This window comes from Bidens hawaiensis, unplaced genomic scaffold (assembly GCF_021521415.1).
Source record: "Bidens hawaiensis isolate Kalapana, Puna unplaced genomic scaffold, B.hawaiensis_p1.1 tig00000512_1, whole genome shotgun sequence".
NCBI classification, from domain to species: Eukaryota; Viridiplantae; Streptophyta; class Magnoliopsida; order Asterales; family Asteraceae; genus Bidens; species Bidens hawaiensis.
This window is the reverse complement of record NW_027491033.1, coordinates 4,879,926-4,906,775: the sequence shown is the minus strand read 5'-3', so window position 1 is coordinate 4,906,775 and position 26,850 is coordinate 4,879,926. Positions and strand designations below refer to the sequence as shown.

The 26,850-nt window shown below is 36.6% G+C and overlaps 1 pseudogene across 1 annotated transcript; it reads left to right on the top strand.

Annotated features, from left to right (window-relative positions):
* The first annotated feature begins 3,822 nt into the window (after positions 1-3,822).
* Positions 3,823-5,464, top strand: LOC143630535 (putative monoterpene synthase 8; annotated as a pseudogene). Its single transcript, XR_013153189.1, has 5 exons — positions 3,823-4,194; positions 4,277-4,497; positions 4,573-4,711; positions 4,798-5,049; positions 5,168-5,464. The product of XR_013153189.1 is annotated as a putative monoterpene synthase 8 (transcript).
* Positions 5,465-26,850: the final 21,386 nt, after the last annotated feature.

Sequence of the window (26,850 nt, the reverse complement as noted above, 5' to 3'; positions counted from 1 at the left end):
CGCTCTGCAGTATTTAAAGTTTTCCCGTCTAGATATTGCATACATTGTTCAGCAAGTGTGCTTATTCATGCACGCTTCAAGGAAACCAAACTTTGATTTCACGAAGCGCATCTTTCGATCCTCCCGGGCTGACGTGTTGCACCAAGCACAGACAGTAAACTGGTGGGAGAAGTTGTCCGAAACATAGGTTGAGAGTAAGAGGTTTTAAATTGGATGCATGTTAGAGTGAATACATAAAGAATCCATAAGGGATATTGGTTTTTAATACTCCTAACTTTTCCTTATTGGTAGATAACACTCACAACTTTCGATTTGTCACCCACCACTCCCAACTTTCACCCTATTTTTCTGTACCACTCCCCGTCTAAATGAACACTAATCTCGTTAATGTTTTGGACTAAAAATGTCATTCAAATTAGTTGAGGGGATAAAACAGAAATTTTATTTTTAACACACAACCTCTATTTCCGGTGACCTTGTTTTTCCGGCGACCTCGAATTTGAGTTTTCCGGCTATCTCGTCTTTCAGAACACCATATCCATCATTTCACCGTGCTTCACATATGAATTTGAGTTTTCCGGCGAGTTGCAGGTTTCCGGCGAACACCATATCCATCATTTCACCGCCCACCGCCCCAAAACCGCCCCTGCTCCCCGCCCCCCGCCACCACCAGTGTCTCACCCAGCCACCTTCCGGGATCGCCTGCGTGCCGGAAAATTGAGTTGAAGGTTTCCGGCGAGCACCATCTTCATCATATCTCCACAGGTGCACAATCTTCATGATCTCCATCACCTTTTTACACCTCTGAACCATCTCCATTTTCTGAAAGACAAGATAGTCGGAAAACTCAAATTCTCCGGAAAAAAAAGTGGTCGCCAGAAAAGCGAGGTCGCCGGAAATGAAGGTTGTGTGTTAAAAATAAAATTTCTGTTTTACCCCCTCAACTAATTTGAATGACATTTTTAATCCAAAACATTAACGAGGTTAGTGTTCATTTAGACGGGGAGTAGTACAGGAAAATATGGTGAAAGTTGAGAGTGGTGGGTGACAAATCAAAAGTTAGGAGTTTTATCTACCAATGAGAGAAAGTTGAGTGTATTTAAAACCAATATCCCAATCCATAATGATATACGTGTGAATAAGCTATTGGAATATATTATAAAATATCATAATGTATTTTATACATGAGAATAAGATAGCTGTTAATGGTATATGAATTATGATATATGCTTTGAACTTGAACATATATGTCTATTCCTAAGAAAGTAGTACATTACTAGTTAGCGGCTATTCAAAGTCGGCAAGCCAAATAACTTCTTTAAAACCTATGGTGTAGAGATGGGCAAAAAAACCGGTTGGTGAACCGGTTCAACGGTTTAAACCGAAAACTGGTTTTTACAAAAACCGGTTATTTAAAAACCGGTTTGACCGGTTTAGTAACCGCCGGTTCGTATATCGGTTACAAGTTCTAGAGAAAAAACCGGTTACTGAACCGGTTATGGAAAAAACCGGTTAATTTTAAAACCGGTTATTATGAAAAAAACCGGTTATTAACTGGTTATTTTAAAAAAAAAACCGGTTAATTGAAAAAACCGGTTATTAACCGGTTCTAACCGGTTTCTAAACCGGTCCTAACCGGTTAGACCGGTCCGAGTTTTGCACCAAAAAAACCGGTTAATAAACCGGTCCGGTTATTTAAAAACCGGTTTTTTTTCCAGGCCAAGAAAAACCGGTCCGGTTATTAACCGAACCGGTTTTTTTAAAAAAACCGATTTGTGCACCTCTACTATGGTGTTGCTTTTGGATTTACGCTTAACTAAATTTGGTCAAACATCATATATCTTAAAATATTATTATCATATTTCGCACACAAAATTAATGATGTATCCAAGTTGATCTATTATTGGTATACCATGACCAGTTGTGAAAATATACTTTCTATATGTACAGATCTAATATATGTCTAAGCTTCATCAAATAATAACCAAAACAATCTCTTCTTTCTAAATATAGAAATCGAAACAAGAAATGCCGTCACAATTTTCGCTTAATTTATCGTCTGCATCCAATATTGTAGTTTCTTTGAGCGATGCTCAACATCCATGGCGGATGGTAAGTTATGCACCATGCAAAACCTCTAGGGTGTGTAGGTTCAAGTCTTTGCCTGTTTTACCTCGTGCCACCATTAATGCAATATCAACAACACAAGGCAAAGATGTCAATTGTCGCCAACCCCTGGTAAAAGTTTTGCTCTTTTATATATTTATTTTACATGTTTTGTTACAATCATCTTAAATGAGTTGAGTGTGAACGTTTCTGGGATAACTATTAATTAGGTAATTTCTTTGGAAGGAGATGTTACGAATTGAATCGATAAACTAAAGGAAAATACAATGAGAGCTTTGAGGTCAGCTTCAAACCCGACCGCTACTAGCTTCAACATGATTCAGAGACTGGGATTAGGGTATAGCTTTGAAGAAGAGATCAAAATAATATTAGAAACTCATCCTAATCCTGGTATTAATCCAAAATTTACATATTTCTTGTTTGGATTTTTCAGTTTTATATAAGATGATTGATAGAATGAAATTAGTGTGGAGAAACATGGTTAACGAATCAAGATAAAATGCTAGACAAGTCAAAGTTTTTAAATGAAACATATTGATATTATAGAAGGGGCAACCTATATACACGTGTACACAATTTGTAATCTAATCCCACTGTTGGTTCAGGCCGAGATAGAAGATAATATGCAGAAACAAAAGATGGGTGAAAGTTTGTTGTGTATTATTAAAAAGGTTACTTCATTCATTAAACAAATAGGCTATATATAGTCTTACAATAACTAACGTGGGAAACATAAAAAAAACAATAAAATACTAAACTTTATCAACTACTTGCATGAAAACAGGAACTAAAATACAAGTTAGAACACCCACGTCCAACGTTCACTACTCCTTCAAACTCGGTCAGCAACACATAAATCGGTCTAACACAAGACTCAATCAATAATATGACCCGTTTGCTATTCAGTGACCTGGATATTACTCGGATAGCCACTTAGACCAATAATTTTCAAAATTGACCTTTTTGGTCAAAACAAAACGATCTTGTAAGTATTTTGTGAGTGTCTTTTTATAGTTTGAAATTAGATTGGGATGGTGTAGCTACAGGCCTACAGCATAACCCATTATGGAATATTACTATTCAACTTTAAAAAATCCAGTACCAACTTGTTGTATAATTAAAAGAAAAAATCGAAACCACTTTAATGACAGATAAAAAGTGTTGTAAAGCAGGAAACTTTAGTTATAATTATCTTTACCCACACATAAAGAAGTATAAGTGTCATGGATTTTTACCCTAAGTTGGATTCAGACTTGTGTGGATTTCTAGATCTAAAGCGAATATTCAAACCGTCTATATGATTTTAACCATACTAGACACCGGTAAATTCAAACCGTCTATACCCGAACATGGTGATACGAGTAAAAAATATCATCTGCCTGCCCCGGGGTATATCAGAGTTGACAAAAAAATATAAATAAAATACAGTATTCTTATGCTTACTAGTGAATGTTTCAGTTACTTCAAAGATCTAGCATACCACATAATATATCAAAGATCTTTTGGCTTCTTTGCAATTTCTTGCACCACTTTTCGACTATTTCATACCGTCAAATTTAGCATTAGAAACATAGGAAGTAATAATCAATTCAATGGAATAATAACACAAGCCTTGTGTTAAGATCCACATTTAAGAAACATGAAATGGTCCCCTCTAATTTGTTTATATGCTAAAACTAATCTTATGGCTGCAAAATAGATGTTTTTGGAACATTTATGGATGCGAATGGTTTCCTCGAGTCACTAGTTGAAGATATAAACGGATTGCTGAGTTTGTATGAAGCTTCAAACTTAGGCGTGAACGGGGAAGATGTTTTATCACGGACTAAGGAATTTACGACAACACACCTTAGAAAATCAATTCCACGATTAACCCGAAAACTAGGTGAACAAATTCTTCAGTTTTGAGATACCAAGGCACTTGAGGATGGCTAGATTAGAAGCAAAAAGGTATATTCAAGAATATGGAAAAGATATAGATCACTCACCAGTTTTCCTAGAACTTGCAAAGTTGGAATACAATCAAGTCCAATCACTCCATCGAATGGAGCTAGCTGAGCTTAGCAGGTGAAATAATATACTTGTTCTCCTCTAAATAACTTCATAATAATATATGCATGCATAAAATAATTCCAGCTTCTAATGTCAGGTGGTGGAAAGACTTGGGTCTAGTGAGTAAGCTAACTTTTGCCCGAGATCGCCCTGTCGAGTGTTTTCTTTGGACAGTTGGGCGCTCTTACCCGAGCCAAAATACTCCACGGTCCGAATTGAGCTACCTAAAACCTTATCAATTTTGCTGGCCATCGATGACATATTTGATACATATGGCTCATACGATGATCTCATACTATTCACAAAAGCAATTAAAAGGTACGATCTTTCTAATATCCACAATTAAATTTTGACATGATAGATTCAATTTAATGTAACACCGTTGTATGGTAGATGGGATTTGGCTGAAATAGAACAACTACCGGAATATATGAAGATATGTTACATGGCATTGTATAATACTACTAATGAAATTTGTTCTGTGGTCCTTGAAAATCATGGATTGAGTGTTCTTCCCTACCTACGAAAAACAGTAAACTTTCTGCATTTAACTAGAAGTGTTAATTTAAAAAAATAATAATTCTCCACCACTAATTAGCTATTTGTGTAAATTTGAAGTGGATTGACACAATTCAAGCATATATGGTGGAAGCAGAATGGGTAAGAAGTGGGAAAGAACCCAATCTTAAAGACTATTTAGAGAATGGGATTACAACAGCAGGAACACATATGGCATTGGTGCATGCATTCTTTCTCATCGGTGAAGGAGTTACACCAGAAAATACGAGTTATCTTCTTCATTCATACCCTCGTTTCTTCTCTGATGCGGGAAAAATTCTTCGCCTTTGGGATGATTTGGGGACTTCAAAGGTGTGTACTTATTAATACAATTATTGTTTGTCAATGTTATATAACTATAGATTGTGATTATTCACCTGGTTTGCGTAAAACATCATATGTTTTAATCACGTGACCATTATATGTGTAGGAGGAACAAGAAAGAGGTGATATTGCATCAAGTGTACAACTGTTGATGAGGGAGAAGAATATAAGGAATGAGGAAGATGGGAGGAAACAAATTGTGCAGTTTATCAAAACATCATGGAAAGATCTGAACGAGGCACTAGTCGCACCAAACATATTTCCCCTTTCAATAATTACAGTTGCCCTCAACATGTCAAGAGCATCTCAAGTTGTTTATCAACATGATCATGATGAGAATACTTATTTCTCAAGTGTGGATAATCATGCAACATCTCTATTCTTTACACCAATAGATATGTAATTATTTGATTTACTTCGTTCATCATGTAAATGGATGCACAAGAATGTATAATTTTAAATTTAGTAATATATAACTATTTATATATAATATAGAATATAAAAAGTGAATTTGGGGAGTAAAAACTATTGATTGGGGATAAACGCCTTTGTTGACGTTGTACTTGCGTTTCGGATTGGGGATAAGCACCTTTGTTGGAAAGGAGGTACGGTACCTTTACTATTTTGTCCAAATTTCACTCTTCACAATCCATCTATAGCCATATATGATGTTCATCCTTTCAGGTCAACAAGAAGATTCCAATAGCTATTTTGACTAGTTCTTTATCAAGCGAAATTCTTAGTTTTGGACCACTCATGTCGGCCGCATTCTGTCTTTTGACACGTTTGTCACTGTTGTATCCTATCATTTTTGGGTGTTGCATGGACAGGGTCAGCCACTAGACGACGCCGTCAATTCCAATCTTGAGGACATTACTGTTTTGAAGGGGAGAGTAATGATGGAAATGAGCTATGAGGGAAAGTGATATTTAGGTATTATTAAGGGGGTCAATGGAAAATTAATAGAAGTGACTAAAGTGTAATATAGAGGTAGTATAAGTAATAGGAATAAGACGCGTTAGTGGGTAGGATTTAGTTTATTTGTTGTAAGGGCTCCTTTATATGAAGAGAGGGCATAGCCCTGGATTATCATTGTAACATTTCCTTTACATTTTTGTAATACAATAGTTTGGTCTACTTTGTTCCTATTATCTTCCTTAAATCCAATCTATCACAATCAGCACATATAAATTATTATCACACCAAACCAACAAAATCACGTATCCAATCGCGATTCAGGTTATTTGGTACTCAATTGTCAAATGTCAATGTCTTTTATGATAGGTTCTAAATAGAACTGTTTCGCACAAATCGTTAATTAAGACGAAAACAAAGTTGAATGAATTGCTATGGCGTGCTTTTTGAAATCAAATGTGTGGGTTGTCGCATACGTTTTTGTACGATAAATATTAGTGTATTCTATCTTTTATCTACACACACACGCATATATATATATAGGGGTGAGTTAACATGCAATAATCGCTTAACGTACATTACGTACGCGAAATACGTTCAATGTTAAATCTTTAAACGTTCAGGCAAAAAACTTAAACGTTCAGAAAAAAAATTTACACGTTTAGGTTCAGGCTTAAATCCAGATACATTTAAGGTTTAAACTCATCACTCACAACTCAAAATTGATCGATTGAAGCTTCAAATTGATGATTAATTGGATCAATTTCAAGGTTACTTGATTAATTAGGTTCAAGAATTTCAATATAAATTTCAATTGGTCAGTTTGATCAACTGACATTATTTTACAAATCTCGTGAAAATAACGTTAAAAGTGGCGGAAGGTTAATCAAGCATCATATGGTGGCAATAGCCGAAAGACAAGGGTACATGCACCAATCGGCGGTGTCCCGATGGTTGAGTGTTATGTGCCTTATGTCCAAGGCTTGATGCAAAACTACTATCGAGTCGGGATCTCACCGGAAGCAACCTTTCTGTTTCTAAAGGGTATAGGTAAAGCTGTCTACATTTACCCTCCTCAGACCCTACCATAGCTTTGCTATTGGTGGGATATACTGAGTACGATGATGATGATCAACTGACCTCTGAACAACTCGTAAGGGAAGAAGATGGTGCTCACGACGTGTAAGGCTCCGTTACCGGTGCCTCACTTTAACGTTGGATTTACTCATAAACACAGTTCTAAATATCAGAGTTAATAAAAACGTTCGCGGAATATTAAAAACTTCAAACCAATATATTACATACCATCAATTCTTGTCTGAACGAGCATTCAAATCATTTAAACATAAGACATCGTCTTTTAAGATAACATAACATAACATTTCTTGAGATGCCAGTTTCGTCAAGTCCATGCCATGTGCTTCCCCTCAAGCGAGTTGCCTCATTCTACTCACCTGCGTACATACTAAAAGTCAGCTACGCTGAGTGAGTTCTATAAATCATACAACATATAATCGGTTCACATACTTGCACACATGCCCGAAGGGGTGTACTTTATTCATACTTATCTTTCATACATACCCCATACTTTCATGCTTTCGTTTATATATATATATATATATATATATATATATATATATATATATATATATATACTTACTTACTTACTCTTCATATATAGATATCCACCTATTTAAAGAGCCTTCCGCCCTATAACCTCACAGATATTATAAGGGTCTGGTCCCTAACATCACATATATTATAAAGGGTCTGGTCCCCAGCATCACAGATATTATAAAGGGTCTGGTCCCCAACATCACAGATATTATAAAGGGTCTGGTCCCTACCATCATAGATATTATTAGGGTCTGGTCCCTTTGTTTCGTACTACTATAACATACATGTCCTTTACATACTTTCCTTGACAATACGTGCAATCTCCGAAGAGCGTTCACGTACCAGCACATATCATACTTAATCATTCATACATCATATATACATCATATATATTCATACATACAACATTCATACATCATATACATCAATCATATCATTAACTACCACCTGACGGCCCATGCAATATCCGAGGATTGTTCATGCACCGTCAAGCAATCATCATACATAATTCACACAGGGCATACACTTACCACTTAAGGTAAGTGTATTAACTATCACACAGCCCCGAAAACATAACAAGGAAGTGCGGCTAGAAACTCACCTGTATCCTGTTGCGTTCACCGTAAATTGTAATTCCTTTCTTTAACTATGCTCTGCTGACTGTATAAGAGTTACAAGTATCAATACTCGTTTGATCTAGTATAGTGGCCTAGCATTAGCTCACTTTTACTTAGCACTTTTACGGTTTTCCTTTATTTTAACATTCTAGCGTGTTATCTCATAGGTTCTTACATTACATACATCCACGCGTATGCACATATAGGTATGCATATACAGGTTGCCATGTACCTGGGTAACAATATAAGCGAACTTGGTTATAAGGCGAACTTATACATTTTAGCGAACTTAAAGACTAGGCGAACTTAGATATAGCGAAGTTCACAATTGGCGAACTTAGCGTGCTGCGAACTTAGCTATGTAAGCGAACTTACCAAAGAGCGAACTTAGCAGCGAACTTGTACAGCGAAGTTAACCACAGGCGAACTTGCATGTAGTTAAGGTATCTACGGGCGAACTTAACTTGGCGAAGTTGCCCGGCAGCTGCCACTGTTCGATCTTAACCCCCAAAATCATCTCCGTTTCATCGTGAAATTCTTGTATATGATATTAACCAAACCCGCGATCATTCCCAAGGTCATTTTCCGTAAGACTCGGCCCGGATAAGCATAAAGTTGACCTTTAAGCTAAAACGTTCAAAACTATATTTAGGGCTTTCTTTATCGAGCCGTTCATAACCGCAGGTTCGTTACGTTCATTTTTTAATCATCAATTTTGCAACTTTATCACATAATAAGGTCCGATTTACTATCCTACAAAGTTTCATGCAAAACCGACTTCGTTTACTCATTCTTTTCACAAACCGAACACTACTCGTTTTACCCGAAACGAACCAACTAACCCGTTTATTATCAAGTTCATTAATTTATAAATAATCATGACCCGATCTATCATCCTACCAATTTTCATGTAAATCCGTTCATGAAAAGTAAGCCTTTTTAGCAAAAACGTACCTTTGCGGTTTTTGTTTGAAATCACTCGAGAGGCTCAAAACCATATCAAACGAACTCCGATTTGAGTGATTCAAGCGGCCACGGAACCGTATTGTCCCGATCTACAAACCCATCAGCTCACCTTCGCTGGAAATGGCCGCTACAGTCGCCGGAATAGTGGAACAGTGGCCGGAAATCTTCATTTTGAGCTGCTATGTCTTTGCTGATAAAAACCATACTTCTCGACCTATGATCTAAGATCTAATCGATGAGAATCTTCATTTATATACCTTGAACACTCAGTTAAAATTTGAGACCGATTTGACGGCTAGATCTCCGGGAATCTTTGTGTCTTTGTGGGTGGTTTTCTCAAAAACGGGAATTGGGTTAAGTGTGTGTTTTGATGGTGTAGGCTATGGTGTAGAGATGTATGAAAATGGAAAGGATTAGGGTTTTAAGGGGTATTTATACTCCCTTAAGCCCATGGACCTTAGGCCCATCTTTCCTTTTTGGTCCATAATTAATTACATCTAATTAGCATACTTATCCTTCCATCTTTATCATTTTACTATTTTTCTATTAACTCAAGTAAACCTTTTCATCTTAAATAAATAATATATTAATTATTTATTCTTAGAAATTTCGGGATGTTACAAGTCTACCCTCATTATAAGAGGTTTTGTCCTCGAAACCTGCTTAGTCCTTGTAAAAGGAATACTTCCTGTATTCACATTCTTTCTTGAACCGGCTTAGCTTCCTAACTTACCGGTTTATTCTTTGTCTTACAACCAACGAGTGATGTTAATTAATTTTAGCTTTCTAGGTAGCTTGTCCATGAAGTCCTTGGTGATACGCTTCCTTATCCAGACTTTGCAAGTGCATATCGCTTCCACAAGCATACTCTTCTTTTTTGTCCTTTAAATAGAAACATTGCACTTACTATCATTACACTTAGCACTGAATGATCATTCCGTCCCATTACAACCTTTAGCAAATATACAGCTTTGCAATACGTTCAAAACATATTAATTCCCAAAAAGGAAACCTCTTCAGTTTCTCCTTAATGGTTACTTCTTAAAAATTCCTTTGTCCATTCCTTGAGAGAGAACACTTCTTGCAATTCTTAAGGGCATCCATTGCACTTTCTTATAATAGTTTTGTTTAAAACCAATCAAAGTTTGTTGCCTTATAAACATTTCTTTAATTTTAAATAATTATTTAAACACTAGCATTATCCACGAATTTCCTATGTGGATATGGCAACCCTATTTTCTATACTACAGTCTAAGGTATCTAAAAATATCATTTCTGATTGACCTTCGACACCTCGATCAAAATGTCGTTTTTGTCAGAGTATACGTGCCTAAAGTGCTAGTTTTTGTTTTAATTTTAGTGTGTCTTATTTTGCTCGATGATACATTTCCTTCAAGAGACCCCCCCCCCCCCCTCAAACACTTCTTTCGTCGATAATTTTGGCAAGCAATCAATGAAAACCAATGCAGGGGATGATGTTAGGAATTCGGGTATTTCAACACACACACAAACACAATATAATCTGCAAGAGAAATAATAAACGAAGATGAACACGCGAGATTTACGTGGTTCGGTCGGCTCACCTACATCCACGGGCTGCAACCAGGGTATTTTATTATTGCTACTAGCCTCACTCGTGAGGAATTACAAGTACAACGATTACATTATATAGAGACTAGTTAGGGTTTCTAGCTTAGGGAACAAAATAACATAAACGGGCCCTATTAAAGAGATATAGGGCCAACCCAAAACCTCCCATGTCTTCCATCTTTATAAACCCATTTAATCCATCTTTAAATGAACCGGACCCAAACCAAGCCCAAGCCTCCTGATATGGGCTAAATAGTATATAAATATTATAGATATTTCCTACATTTTTAAATAGCTTTTGACGTTGTTTTTATTTAATATTACTCTCAACTGACACATATTTAAAGTTTAAAGGGTTTATGAGACAACGAGTTTAAAACTAAATAAATGATTGTGTGAATGCATTGTAGGTGTTGAAGTCTTAGATTTCAAATTTTACAAGACATATGGTCTGGGCCCACAAGAAGATCAAAAGGAATAAAAGAACCATGACTAAAAAATTAATAAACTCATGTGGGCTTTATTATTTGTTAAAGCTAAAATAAAAACCCTACTACTATAATATAAAAAGAGACGAGACAGAAGAGAGAACATATATATTTTTTCGTCTTGTGCGGCTTTGACGAAGCAAGCAATTTATAGGCTTTGGTCTTGTGAGAGTTGACGACAACAATTATTGGTTTAGGGGTTTTGTGTGAATTTGTTGCGTGGTCACGTGAAGTCAGAAAATAGACAGAAGAGTGGGCATCAATCAAAGTAATTTGTTTGTGGCTGACGTTGCACCTCCTTCCTTAAGCACCACCACAAAGTCAGAAGGAGTCTTAAGAATATTATTATTATTATTATTATTATTATTATTATTATTGGTGTGTGGCTCTGGACAATTTGAAGAAAGTCAGCCGAACCATTGGTTTGTTTTATTAAATTTTTAATATGAATTATTTTTATGATCTTATATTTGTTTTAGTTTCAAACTTTATTATGAGTGACTAAATACTTTGCACTACCTAGGTTTTGATTGAGTACTATGTTAGTTTAATGGTTTGACGCACTATTTATTTGATATTGGTTGATTTAATATTTTGGTAAAAGTTTTTAATTGGTTTGTTCACGATATTGTTGAGTAATTAAATCTAGTTCATTACTTTAATATTTATTCCACTTGTGTTTAATACTTTTTTTTTAGATTGTTAGGCGCATGATTAGGCTGTCTACTATGTGTTTTCAACTTGTTTGCGGTTTATGGTCGAAATAACCGTAGGAATTATTTATAAAAGTTTACTAGATTTTTATTATTCTTTCACTTGAGAGGCCGGGAGGCAATTTAGTGTTGTGTCATCTTTGTCTTTTGCGGGTTTGGGTAATAATTGCACGGGAGTGAGTTATCCTAGGTCCCTAAGATTATTGTGATACAAGTTTTGTTCAAGTTAATTAAAAATACCCCCTTTATATTAATATATATTGTATCCGAAAAGGCCGGGAGGGGAGGGGTCTCAACTTCCCGTCATCATCTCTTCGAGCTTGGAGACGGAGGAGAAGGAGAAGTTGATGGTTGTTCAGAAATCTCATAAGCATGCCATCGCCTGGAAGCTTATGGATATCAAGGGTATAAACCCGTCATTTTGCACACATAAAATCTTTATGGAAGACGAGTTTAAACCTGTGGTTCAGCCGCAGAGGAGGCTTAACCCGAAAATGCAGGAGGTTGTCAAGAAGGAGGTTATTAAGTTGCTCGATGCTGGTTTGATTTTTCCGATCTCCGACTCCGCGTGGGTTAACCCAGTTCAGGTGGTCCCTAAAAAGGGCGGTATGACAGTTATAACGAATGAAAAGAATGAGCTCATACCGACACGGACTGTAACAGGGTGGCGAGTTTGCATCGACTACCGCAGACTTAACGAGGCCACACGAAAGGACCACTTCCCGCTTCCATTCATCGATCAGATGCTTGAGCGTTTGTCAGGACAACAGTTCTACTGTTTTCTTGATGGATTTTCTGGTTATTTCCAGATCCCCATCGCCCTGGGTGATCAGGAAAAGACCACATTTACATGTCCTTTTGGTACATTCGCGTACCGACGCATGCCATTCGGATTATGTAACGCTCCAGCTACATTTCAGCGGTGCATGGTGGCCATTTTTCATGAGTTAATCGAAGATTCCATGGAAGTCTTTATGGATGATTTTTCTGTCTTTGGGAATTCCTTCGATGACTGTTTGCGTAACTTAGATCGAGTGCTCGCTAGATGTGAAGAGACGAACCTTATGCTTAATTGGGAGAAATGTCATTTTATGGTTCGTGAGGGTATTGTTTTAGGTCATAAGATTTCTAGTGCGGGGATTGAGGTAGATAGAGCTAAGGTAGACACCATTTCCAAACTTCCACCGTCCACTTCTGTGAAGTCTATCCGTAGTTTCTTAGGTCATGCGGGATTCTACCGCCGATTTATTAAAGATTTCTCAAAAATCTCCCGTCCGATGACCCAGCTTCTAGAGAAAGATAGGCCGTGCGATTTTAGTGAGGAATGTTTGAGGGCCTTTGAGTTGATTAAGGAGAGGTTAGTGAGTGCTCCTATTCTTGTTGCTCCCGATTGGACTCTTCCATTTGAGATCATGTGTGATGCGAGCGATTTTGCTTTGGAGCCGTGTTAGGGCAGCGTCGAGAGAAACATTTTCATCCCATCTATTATGCTAGCAAGACCCTTAACGATGCTCAGGAAAATTACACCACAACAGAGAAGGAGCTTCTTGCGGTTGTTTTCGCGTGCGATAAATTCCGTTCATATCTCGTGCTTTCTAAGACTATCATTTTCTCTGATCATGGGGCTCTGCGTTACTTATTCGCTAAGAAAGATGCGAAGCCTCGACTCCTTCGTTGGATCCTTTTGCTTCAGGAGTTCGATTTAAAAATTAAATATAAGAGAGGAGCTGAAAATGTCGCCGCCGACCACTTGTCACGACTAGAAAATTCCGACTTAGACAAGACCCGGGAACAGGGGATTGGTGATGATTTCCCGGGTGAGACTCTATTGTATGTAAAGGCGAGTGATGAAGGACTTCCATGGTTTGCTGATCTTGCGAATTATCTATCCTCTTGTGAGTTAGTGCCCGGACTGACATATCAGCAAAAGAAGAAGTTCTTTGCAGATATTAAGCTCTACATTTGGGAGGATCCGTACTTATTCCGTATTGGCTCGGATCAGGTGATTCGACGATGCGTTTTTGGTGATGAAGCTCGTAGTATTCTTCGACATTGTCATGAGGGGCCGACCAGTGGCCATTTTGGTGCGACTTATACCGCTAAACGCGTGTTTGATGCGGGATTCTACTGGCCGACTATTTTTCGTGATGCGCATGAGTTTGTTCGTTTGTGTGACGTGTGTCAGAGAGCTGGTAACATCTCATCCCGAAATGAGATGGCCCAAAACCCCATTCAGGTGGTTGAGATCTTCGATATATGGGGCATCGATTTTATGGGTTCGTTTCCTATGTCTAGAGGGAACAGATACATCCTCGTTGCTGTCGACTACGTGTCCAAATGGGGGGAGGCCTAAGCCTTACCTAGAAATGACGCACGGGTTGTAGTGGGATTCCTTCGAAAACTCTTTGCTCGATTTGGTACTCCTAAGGCCCTGATCAGTGATCGAGGTACCCACTTTTGTAATGCTCAGATGGATAAGGTTTTGAAACGTTATGGGATCACCCACCGACTTTCAACGGCCTACCATCCTCAGACTAGCGGTCAAGCGGAAAACACCAATCGTGGCATTAAGAGGATATTAGAGAAAACAGTTGGGAACAGTCGCGGAGACTGGGCTGAAAAGCTAGATGATGCACTCTGGGCATTTCGTACTGCATTCAAAACGCTTATCGGGACCACTCCCTTTCGGTTAGTTTATGGAAAGGCGTGTCATCTTCCCTTTGAGTTAGAACATCGTGCGTATTGGGCGTTAAGAGCTCTAAATCTTGATTTATCTGCGGCGGGAAAGAGTCGTTTTCTTCAAATTCATGAGGTTGAGGAGCTGCGGAACGAGGCGTATGAAAGAAGTTGGGGGTATAAGGAGCGGACAAAGGAACGTCATAATAAACATATTAAGGGTCCCAAAGAGTTTAAGTGTGGGGATAAGGTGTTTCTATATAATTCCCGGTTGAAGTTGTTTCCGGGTAAATTGAAATCCCGATGGGTTGGTCCGTTCGTTGTGAAGGAGGCATTCCCATATGGAACGGTTGAGATTGAGGCCGATGATGGACATTCTTGGAAAGTGAATGGGCATAGACCGAAGCATTATGTTGGAGGTCCGCTTGGTGATCGCGATGAGGAGGCGATCTACCTTGATCCTCTTGGAGAGTAGAGGAGGAGAGAACACTAGGGACTTTGCCCGAGTTGTATAGTTTGTATAAAACTTAGTTGCATTATTTTCTTTTATTTTTATTTTTATTCTGCTTTATTTTATTTTTCTTTGAGTCTTTTTAGTCCTTAGAGTCTGTTTGATGTCTGCTTTGGGTTGTTTTGAGTTTTATTTTGCAGGATTGGATTTTCTCGTTCGTACTCAATCTCCATTCGGACGAGGAATTTTTCTGAGCCTATTATATTGTAGAGGACACCCAGAAGCTGCGACCGCAAATGAAATGCTATACGGTCGCCTTGGAACGAGACTTGTGAAGATAACTGCATTATTACCAGGGGAGTCTGTTCCAATTTATTATTTTATTTGCTTAAATTTTTTATTCTGCTTTATTTTCTGTCCTTTTCTATTCCTACATTGGGGACAATGTAGATTTTAAGTGTGGGGATGAGAACTGACGTTTTCTTTACGTTTTCTTTTGGTTAAAAAAAAGTTTAAAAAAATAATAAATAAAAACAGTTTCAAATTTTATTAAAAAAAAAGAAAAAAAGAAAAAAAAATATAAAATATATAAAAAAAAAGAGTTAAAAAAAATGTCCCGAAATTTTAACGAAATTTTTTGCAAATAATGAAAAATGATAGAAAAATTTGAGATTGGTTTTTAAAACTACTATTATATATGAGATTAAATAAAAGATAACGCACTAAACTTGGGATGTGTCGGTAGGCCCAACTAGCTTTGATAGTCCTCTTTAGCAAGTTTTTATTTATATAATAATTTGAAAAACGGTGAAACCGAATTTCGATGCTTAGGGAGGATTACCATAATTTAAAAACTTTGAGATGGTAAGAATTAAATACACTCAAACCAGCACACACCACATATCCATCTTTTTACGAGCTTAGAAATAGTTATATAATTTAGGGTGATATAAAAAAAAGATGAAAAAAAAATAAAAAAAAAAGAGAAAAAAAAAAAGTATGCTTTGAAAGTTTGTTATGAAAGTTATGTATTGTATTATCAAAAGTTGTTCAAGAAAAGCAAATGCTTGTGAAGAAAGTTATGTAATGAAAAATGCCAAAGAAGCATTGTTTAAAGTTAGAAAAAGAGGCCAAAGATGCACATACTAGACGGGACTTAGAGTTTACGTGTTACCTTGGGGATAGTGACTCTGAGGATACACTATTGGGGCTTGAAGGTTCTTAGTCAATAAATATCAAATTAGGAATTTATAGGACAAAGTCCAATAATATTTAGGAATAGCTCGTACGGCCTCCACATGACCATTCATCCATCAAAATTTCACCGAGTGCATCTAATTAGTACCATCAACGAGTCCTTGGCTTATGGTGATTTGTCAAACCATTCTGCTTTGACTCTAGTTTTTTCTAGCTCTCTTTGTCTGAGATGGGGTAGTTGTAGCTGTGGTTTTTGAACTTAAAACACTTAATGCAAAGGGGGGACTTGATAGGTTGGTGGTTGGGTTTAAGTGGACAACAATATCGGCAATCGCGGTTTTTGCATTTATCTGTGCTTAAAAGATAACCTATATGTTTTGAAAACTAGTCTTGAATTCTGATTTCATTGCAATATATATATTTTTCGGGGACAAAAAAAGTTTAAGTGTGGGATATTTGATATGGGCTAAATAGTATATAAATATTATAGATATTTCCTACATTTTTAAATAGCTTTTGACGTTGTTTTTATTTAATATTACTCTCAACTGACACATATTTAAAGTTTAAAGGTTTTATGAGACAACGAGTTTAAAACTAAATAAATGATTATGTGAATTCATTGTAGGTGTTGAAGTCTTAGATTTCAAATTTTACAAGACATATGGACTGGGCCCACAAGAAGATCAAAAGGAATAAAAGAACCATGACTAAAAAAATAATAAACTCATGTGGGCTTTATTATTTGTTAAAGCTAAAATAAAAACCCTACTACTATAATATAAAAAGAGACGAGACAGAAGAGAGAAGATATATATTTTTTCATCTTGGTGCGGCTTTGACGAAGCAAGCAATTTATAGGCTTTGGTCTTGTGAGAGTTGACGACAACAATTATTGGTTTAGGGGTTTTGTGTGAATTTGTTGCGTGGTCACGTGAAGTCAGAAAATAGACAGAAGAGTGGGCATCAATCAAAGTAATTTGTTTGTGGCTGACGTTGCACCTCCTTCCTTAAGCACCACCACAAAGTCAGAAGGAGTCTTAAGAATATTATTATTATTATTATTATTATTGGTGTGTGGCTCTGGACAATTTGAAGAAAGTCAGCCGAACCATTGGTTTGTTTTATTAAATTTTTAATATGAATTATTTTTATGATCTTATATTTGTTTTAGTTTCAAACTTTATTATGAGTGACTAAATACTTTGCACTACCTAGGTTTTGATTGAGTACTATGTTAGTTTAATGGTTTGACGCACTATTTATTTGATATTGGTTGATTTAATATTTTGGTAAAAGTTTTTAATTGGTTTGTTCACGATATTGTTGAGTAATTAAATCTAGTTCATTACTTTAATATTTATTCCACTTGTGTTTAATACTTTTTTTTTAGATTGTTAGGCGCATGATTAGGCTGTCTACTTTGTGTTTTCAACTTGTTTGCGGTTTATGGTCGAAATAACCGTAGGAATTATTTATAAAAGTTTACTAGATTTTTATTATTCTTTCACTTGAGAGGCCGGGAGGCAATTTAGTGTTGTGTCATCTTTGTCTTTTGCGGGTTTGGGTAATAATTGCACGGGAGTGAGTTATCCTAGGTCCCTAAGATTATTGTGATACAAGTTTTGTTCAAGTTAATTAAAAATGCCCCCTTTATATTAATATATATTGTATCCGAAGAGGCCGGGAGGGGAGGGGTCTCAACTTCCCGTCATCATCTCTTCGAGCTTGGAGACGGAGGAGAAGGAGAAGTTGATGGTTGTTCAGAAATCTCATAAGCATGCCATCGCCTGGAAGCTTATGGATATCAAGGGTATAAACCCGTCATTTTGCACACATAAAATCTTTATGGAAGACGAGTTTAAACCTGTGGTTCAGCCGCAGAGGAGGCTTAACCCGAAAATGCAGGAGGTTGTCAAGAAGGAGGTTATTAAGTTGCTCGATGCTGGTTTGATTTTTCCGATCTCCGACTCCGCGTGGGTTAGCCCAGTTCAGGTGGTCCCTAAAAAGGGCGGTATGACAGTTATAACGAATGAAAAGAATGAGCTCATACCGACACGGACTGTAACAGGGTGGCGAGTTTGCATCGACTACCGCAGACTTAACGAGGCCACACGAAAGGACCACTTCCCGCTTCCATTCATCGATCAGATGCTTGAGCGTTTGTCAGGACAACAGTTCTACAGTTTTCTTAATGGATTTTCTGGTTATTTCCAGATCCCCATCGCCCCGGGTGATCAGGAAAAGACCACATTTACATGTCCTTTTGGTACATTCGCGTACCGACGCATGCCATTCGGATTATGTAACGCTCCAGCTACATTTCAGCGGTGCATGGTGGCCATTTTTCATGAGTTAATCGAAGATTCCATGGAAGTCTTTATGGATGATTTTTCTGTCTTTGGGAATTCCTTCGATGACTGTTTGCGTAACTTAGATCGAGTGCTCGCTAGATGTGAAGAGACGAACCTTATGCTTAATTGGGAGAAATGTCATTTTATGGTTCGTGAGGGTATTGTTTTAGATCATAAGATTTCTAGTGCGGGGATTGAGGTAGATAGAGCTAAGGTAGACACCATTTCCAAACTTCCACCGTCCACTTCTGTGAAGTCTATCCGTAGTTTCTTAGGTCATGCGGGATTCTACCGCCGATTTATTAAAGATTTCTCAAAAATCTCCCGTCCGATGACCCAGCTTCTAGAGAAAGATAGGCCGTGCTATTTTAGTGAGGAATGTTTGAGGGCCTTTGAGTTGATTAAGGAGAGGTTAGTGAGTGCTCCTATTCTTGTTGCTCCCGATTGGACTCTTCCATTTGAGATCATGTGTGATGCGAGCGATTTTGCTTTGGAGCCGTGTTAGGGCAGCGTCGAGAGAAACATTTTCATCCCATCTATTATGCTAGCAAGACCCTTAACGATGCTCAGGAAAATTACACCACAACAGAGAAGGAGCTTCTTGCGGTTGTTTTCGCGTGCGATAAATTCCGTTCATATCTCGTGCTTTCTAAGACTATCATTTTCTCTGATCATGGGGCTCTGCGTTACTTATTCGTTTAGGTTTAATAATTAGAGTTTACCCATAGTGTCCTAGGTTCGATATCCGTTCTTACTTGCTAACTACATTGCGACCGGTACACTTGCCGATTGTGTGTTTTTTTAGGTGAATTCGGTAAAACTTGGTTTTTAATATTATATACGTTTTTCACACATCACCTCCACAAACCCAACAATCTCCCACTTGGAGGCTTGATAATCTTCAAACTGGCTACCGATGATCGATTGTACCTCTTGTAATTTTCCTCGTCTTCATGGTTGCATCTGCATTCTCATCAGTTAACCTGAACGCCAGTTGAAGCTCCCCCGAGCTCCAACACATCAGTCATGGCTACAACTGCCACCGATTCGTTCTCTGTCCCTACCGGCTCCCACTTACACGAACTGCTGAATCCTGGAATACCTTGAGAACAAACAACACTCTCCATATTAAGCAGGTAATCTTCTGGAGAGACTTTAACCGCTGAAATACCGGTTCTCTTAACCCACTGTCTGGTAACTCTGGCTATAGCACTGACTGACTGACTGCCAGTGCTCCCACTGCCATGAAAACCTCTGACTGGTTTTCTAGAACCTCTTCTAACACGTTCAACCTAAATCTGACCCGTGGCTCTGGATTTATCTCCTGCAAAACAAGCATTCTTCTGCCTACTAGACTCTGTGAACCAGACTTTGGTCTTCTTCTGAACTAGGTTGGTCACTCCCTCAGACGATAAACTGACCATATACAATGAACCCCTCTTTCTTCCTTGAGCTATGACAAGATTTCCCTTTACAACTTTTCACTGCTCGTTCCCAAATTTAACCTTATGTCCTTGTTCATCCAACTACCCGACAAAAATCAACTTTTTCTTTAAGCTTGGAATCAGTCTAACATCCTTCAAGGTCCATGAACCGGCTAAAGTAACTAAATTCATGTCACCCATGCCCGTATCATTAAGAACATCATTGTTCGCTAGTTTAACCTTCCCAAAATCACATTCCTTCAGATTCTGCAATGCTTCACTGTTGTGGGTAGCATGAAATGAAGCACAAGAATCCATGACCCAGGAATCAACATTATCCTCAACACTAAGAACTAAAAACTCATCCTCTGAGCATTCTTCTGCAGCGTAGACTTCTTTTTTTTCATTCTTATCATTTGGACACTGATTCCTGAAGTGTCCCTTCTCTTTACAACCCCAGCATTCAATATCTTTACGAGTCTTAGACTGACTCCTCTTCCTGCTCCCACTGCCTCGTTGTTTTCCCCTACCTCTGCCTTCTGTGACTAGTATATTACCTACTGATTCACCTGAACTTCTGCGTCTTAAATCTTCTCCAAGAATCAAATCTCGAATCCTATCAAAAGTAATTTTTGTAGACGGACTACAAACCTCAGTCATTGTTTGCGACCAACTGTCGGGCAAAGAGGATAATAACAAAAGACCTTGAACTTCATCATCATACTTAATGTCGACTGACACTAAGAGGGACATGATCGAAGTAAGATTATTAATATGCGTTGCAATAGACCCACCCTCTTTCATTCTTGTAGTCACTAGCTCTCGGATAAGATAGACCTTATTTGCTGCAAAGGGCTTCTCATACATGTTGGATAATGCATCCATCATATCACACGTTGTGGTTTCCTTCATGATGTTAAATGCCACATCTTCCGACAACGACAAAGTAATACATGCCCGAGCCTTCTTGTCTAACTTCTTCCAATCTGCTTCCAACATCTTTAAAGGTTTTTCATCTTCTAGCACTACATCCAAGTCTTTCTGACAAAGTAGTGCTTCAACCTGCATCTTCCACTAACCAAACTTCTCTATCATAACCTTTCCGTCTTCTGTCATGACAATGACTAAGAGAGACTTGAATAAAAAATAACCCCCCGAAAACCACAACAAAATCACCAGGCTAAACTACCCGAAAAATGCCACAACCCAATGATCAAGTACAAATACAAAGCCACACCCCATACTCCAAAACCAACCAATATTACTTGAACCAATCCAACCCGTAATTAATGATCAGAAACTGAAAGTAACAAGAAATGTGAACCTGTTTTCTTCGGCTTCTTTCTGATCTTCGATGGCGATAACCAAAGCAAAAAAATGCTTTTGTTCCAACTAATTGATGCTAAAAGAAAAGCAATGACTTAATTGATCGATGATGCAATATTAATTTTTAACTCAAGATCACTCTTTGTGAGCAAGAACTAATATATATATATATATATATATAGAGGGAGAGAGAATTGATTTCTTTTGAGAACCACTTTAAGCTTTAAAAACTCGAAAGAACTCAACGTAACATTTTTTTTTTGAATTTTTTTTACGCATGTGTAATACGTAAGTGTAAGTAATGTACAAAAAATTACCGTAATTTTTTACACACCGAATCGACTTTTTACACATGTGTAACCAAAGTTTAAACTTGTGTAATTATCAAAAATTCTTATTCTCTCTCCTGATTCATTTTTTAATCAAATTTAATCTCAGCCACATATTCAAACTCATTTAATTAAATGTGTGGTCCAAAATTGAGTTCTTAAAGTTCTTAAAACTCATCAAGTTCTCAAAATATCTCTCCCATATATATATATATATATATATATATATATATATATATATATATATATATCTTGTTGCGGCAGTAAAATATTGCAAAAAACAAAACTTCAACTTTAATTGCAATATATGATTTTGAGGTAGATGGTTATCTCTAGAAGAAAAACAAGCAATAATAATATATTATAAAACCAAAAAAAATGGAGACTTACAACCAAGATCGCTGGGCCTTCTTATGGCTATAATCTGCCAAACAAGAAATATTTCGAACCCTAGATTGTACTTTCCTCTCGCAATCGTGTTCTCTGGTTGTAACCGTAACCTCGGCTTTGATACCACTTGTTAGGAATTCAGCTATTTCAACACACACACAAACACAATATAATCTGCAAGAGAAATAATAAACGAAGATGAACACGCGAGATTTACGTGGTACGGTCGGCTGACCTACGTCCACGGGCTGCAACCAGGGTATTTTATTATTACTACTGCCTCACTCGTGAGGAATTACAAGTACAACGATTACATTATAAGAGACTAGTTAGGGTTTCTAGCTTAGGGAACAAGATAACATAAACGGGCCCTAATAAAGAGATATAGGGCCGGCCCAAAACCTCCCATGTCTTCCATCTTTATAAACCCATTTAATCCGTCTTCAAGTAAACCGGACCCAAGCCGAGCCCAAGCCTCCACAAACCCAACAGATGAGGAGTCAAAACACACGTTTTGGAGCAGCAAATTAGCATCCGAGGTTTGGGGAAAAATCTTGAATTGGTGCGGCGGCGGTCTCGTAGGTAATTCTCTAATGTCGGTGTTGGAGTTTGCTAGTAAGACGTCCATATCCAAGGTCCACAAATAAGTTTGGTTATCTATAATATAAACTACGTACCGGGTGCTGTGGCTGAACCGAAATGATTTCGTCTTAAATGAAGATTCTAATGCCCATCAAACATATCAAGCCTATTAAGACTCAAAACTTAAGGTGGTATAGAATATGTAAAGTTGGCCCAAAATAACTTGTAGGATAATGTTTAATCGTTTTAACAAAAAGTAATCTAAGAAATGCTAAGCCTTAACAAGGCCCAAAAGTGTATGCTAGCCATAAATATGTAAAGTTGACTACAAATGACTTGTTATGAGACAATATTGCTTTGTGTAGCCTGACCTAACTCATTAACATCCATAAATATGTGAACTTAACCCAAATGACTTGTTATATGATAATAATGTAGTTTATGTAATCTAAAGTAAATCGTTAAAACATATAGAGGCCGATTATGGCCAAACACTGTGAGTTAGTCTCATATATATATATATATATATATATATATATATATATATATATATATATATATATTAAGTTAGCCTAATATAACTTGTTATAACTTCATGTGACTTGGTGTAACCTAATCTTACTCATTAAGGGCAATTAAATTCTAGAAAGTAAAATAGAATAACTGATGTCGCTAACCCAATTGTAATCTCTGACGGTTTAGTATGTCTTCTAACTTGTGACCGTCTACCGACGATAACGATATATAGGAAACAAAAACTATTGACAGGATATTGTAAGAATGAATTTCTTCACATTATGAATCAAGCTATAAAATGAGTGCAAGGCCATATTTGTCACGAGACATTCTAAACCGAGTCTAAGATCTGATTTTTCAGCATAACCTATTTACTTATTGAAGTTTACCTTAAATATTTAGATTTATCATTAATTTATACTTTCCAGGAACTTATAATTGATTTTCCAGAAATTTAAAATTTAATATGAACTGATCAAAGTAAATTAATAGTTCTGTTAGTAAAGTTTAAACAAAGCCGTCTGACTTTTCATATTAGTAAAATCCATTAGTGACTATCATAAATCTAACGACCATTTTATCAATAATTTGTTAAATTTAATCGTCTATAAGATAACACTCTTTATTAGGGTGTTAGAGGAGACGGGACACTCATAAGTCATATGGGTATATTGTATGACTTTCAAACCACATGGCAACACCATTCATTCCATATGGGTTAGGTGCATGACTTCATTCTATGGTAAAGATTTGCTACACAAATTTAATTCATTGTTGACCATTGAAAAATAAAATGAATTAATAAATTTCTAATGTACTTGTGGGTAGATGCCGCTAGTAATTTTATGGTTTGTGGGTATTAAAGGTAAAAATGAGGTGACAGTGCACGAGTAATACCCATGAGTATCCATTCCCTTATGGTGCATAGAGATTTATGAAGAATTATGGAGAGAGGACGACCAATAGGGCATTGTCATGTCAAAAGTAGGATATTTTTTAAAGATTTATTAGGGTGTATGGAGAATTGGAGATTAATATAGAAAAGAAATGATTTATTTTCTTTTAAAAATATGATTGGTTAAAGGTGTTTACTCTCTCTCTCTCTCTTTTTCAGTTCCCTTAGCTGATTCTCTTTGCCGAATCTTCTGCTCGATGCATTAGGGGTGCTGGGGTGGACGGTGGTTGGAGCATGCTTACTGAATGAAACCGAGGAGGAGCCGAGCTCCACCCCGGAACACCCTTAAGTAGTGATAGCCACACTCTATTTGCCCGAGTGAAGTAATAGTTTGATATCAAGACGTCATTCATATAGTTAAAGTATCGAGCCGGGGGTCTCACCGGAAGCAGCCTCTCTATCCCTATGGGGTAGAGGTAAGGCTGCCTACATCTTACCCTCCTCAGACCCTACCATAGCTTTGCTATTGGTGGGATATAATGAGTACGATGATGATGATGATGATGATGATGATGATGATGATGATGATTCATATAGTTAAAGTGTTAACACATGCTTTGTTGCTTCCTATTTTAGGTCCACCAATATTATCCGATAGTGGGGTCTCAAATATGAGAACACACATGTCATCATTAAAAAAAAGTAAATAAATTAATAAGTGTGTTCACATTATAACATTGTTCACACTTCACATGTAAAAAAAAAGGGGAAGCAAGGTGAGTCTTGGTATTTTCATTGACGTCAAGAGTGATATGTCACTATATATTTATGGGGTTTGCATCATTTAGTGAATCATTAATGCGTGTTTCTTGAAATCTCTCAATTTTATTAAATGTTTTCAGATATCACAATAAAGATAATTGAGACATATACGAGAACGAAACAAATAACAATTTGGTATAACTTAACAGTTATTAATTTTTATTCGATTGGCTATCTAAAGAGTGATAACACTATTTTCAAATAGTGTCACCGTGTTATTAGTTTTTACTTTTCTCAAATATGTGTCTACAAAATAACTAGTGTGATAACACTATCTACAAATATGTCACCGTGTTTTTTTTCTAGCTACCTACGTTTCACAAATTTTCCCATTGTAAATAGTGTTGTAGAAATCACTAGTCGGGCGGTGGGGTAAGTACTAGCGATTAATCGAAATTAGTCGAGGTTCATCGGATTGTTATATGGAATAGATTGATGGGCCATCAAGAAGGCACAAGTGCAGAAGATGGAGGTAGCAAAGATGAGAATGCTACGCTGGATGTGTGGGCACACAAGGTTAGACTGAATAAGAAACGGTGTGTTTCGGGAGAGATTAGGGGTAGCTAACATTTACGCGCTTGAAATGTACGATCGATATGTACGTCCATGTTATCTATCTTGTTTTTTTCTTCTTTGGCTTCTTATTTTCAAAATTACTACCAGCTAGCATTAATGGAGCTGTAGTATTCTTCCACATACGTTATGGATTTGCTTACCACAAGTATTGCTAATTAAAGAGCCTCAACAATTCCTTTTGTAATCATTTGTTGCATCTCACCTTTCTTAACAAACTGCTTAAAAGTCATGGGGAGTTGCATTTGTTTCACGATTTTCAGCGATTCTTTTCAGTTCTTGGAGGGTCCGCTAGTCACTGCCTAGTCACATTCACATTTGTATTTCCTTTATTTGACATACTATAGACAATAATATAATAAAAGTTGAGGGTACTTGAGAGGAGTGTTGTTTGTGATTAATATGATTTAGACTAGTTAAAACTTAAAAGTGTAAATGACATGATTGTGCAGAACTAATGGAACTTAACACATTTTACAATATATATATATATATATATATAGATATAGAAAATAATTCAAATAAAAAACAATTGTTTTGTGAGAAGTGTAAGAAGACTTTAAAATAAAGTACACCATGTATATAGGACACTATAACATGTAAATATGAAACTATACAACTTTTAGAAACTATCAATCTCAACCACTAGATCCTAGATCCAATGGTGTAGATATATTCTTATGTTTCTCACAAAACTATTGTTTTTTACATTAACCATATATATATATATATATATATATAGATGATTGTTCATGCGAGAAGTGATGTTACAACGAGAAGTGTGAGAAGTCGATTTGAACCATTGATGTTGTTAATCAATGGTCATTAAAGAAAGTGGCATTTTTGTAATTAATAAGAGTTTATTATAAAGATTATGTTAATTAAAAAGGGCAATATAGTAACTTGTGTAACACAATTAAAATAAAGTAAGAATATAACTCCCACCATTCTTTCTTCTTAAAAGCTTCAACCTTTAATTTTCATTGATTGCTAATTAATTGAATTCGATTCATTTTATTTCTTTAATTTTCTTTTATTTAAACTATTATTACGATACTATTTTATCTGTTTTTTAGTGTATTTTTCAGAGTACATATTGCATATCGTTGATTCTTTTTACACGTTTATTGAAAATATTTATTTATAGGTTACAATTTTATGACAATGTAATTTTTTATTTCAGTTTAAAAATTTATGTTAAATATAACATTTTGCGTTGGTTATAACAATTTATGTAGGACACGTAAATATTGTTGGTGATAAAACAGATTATGTAGGATACATACTTGTTGTTTGTGTAGGATACGTAAATGTGTAGAATTAAAAGATAATATTTTGTTCACGATCT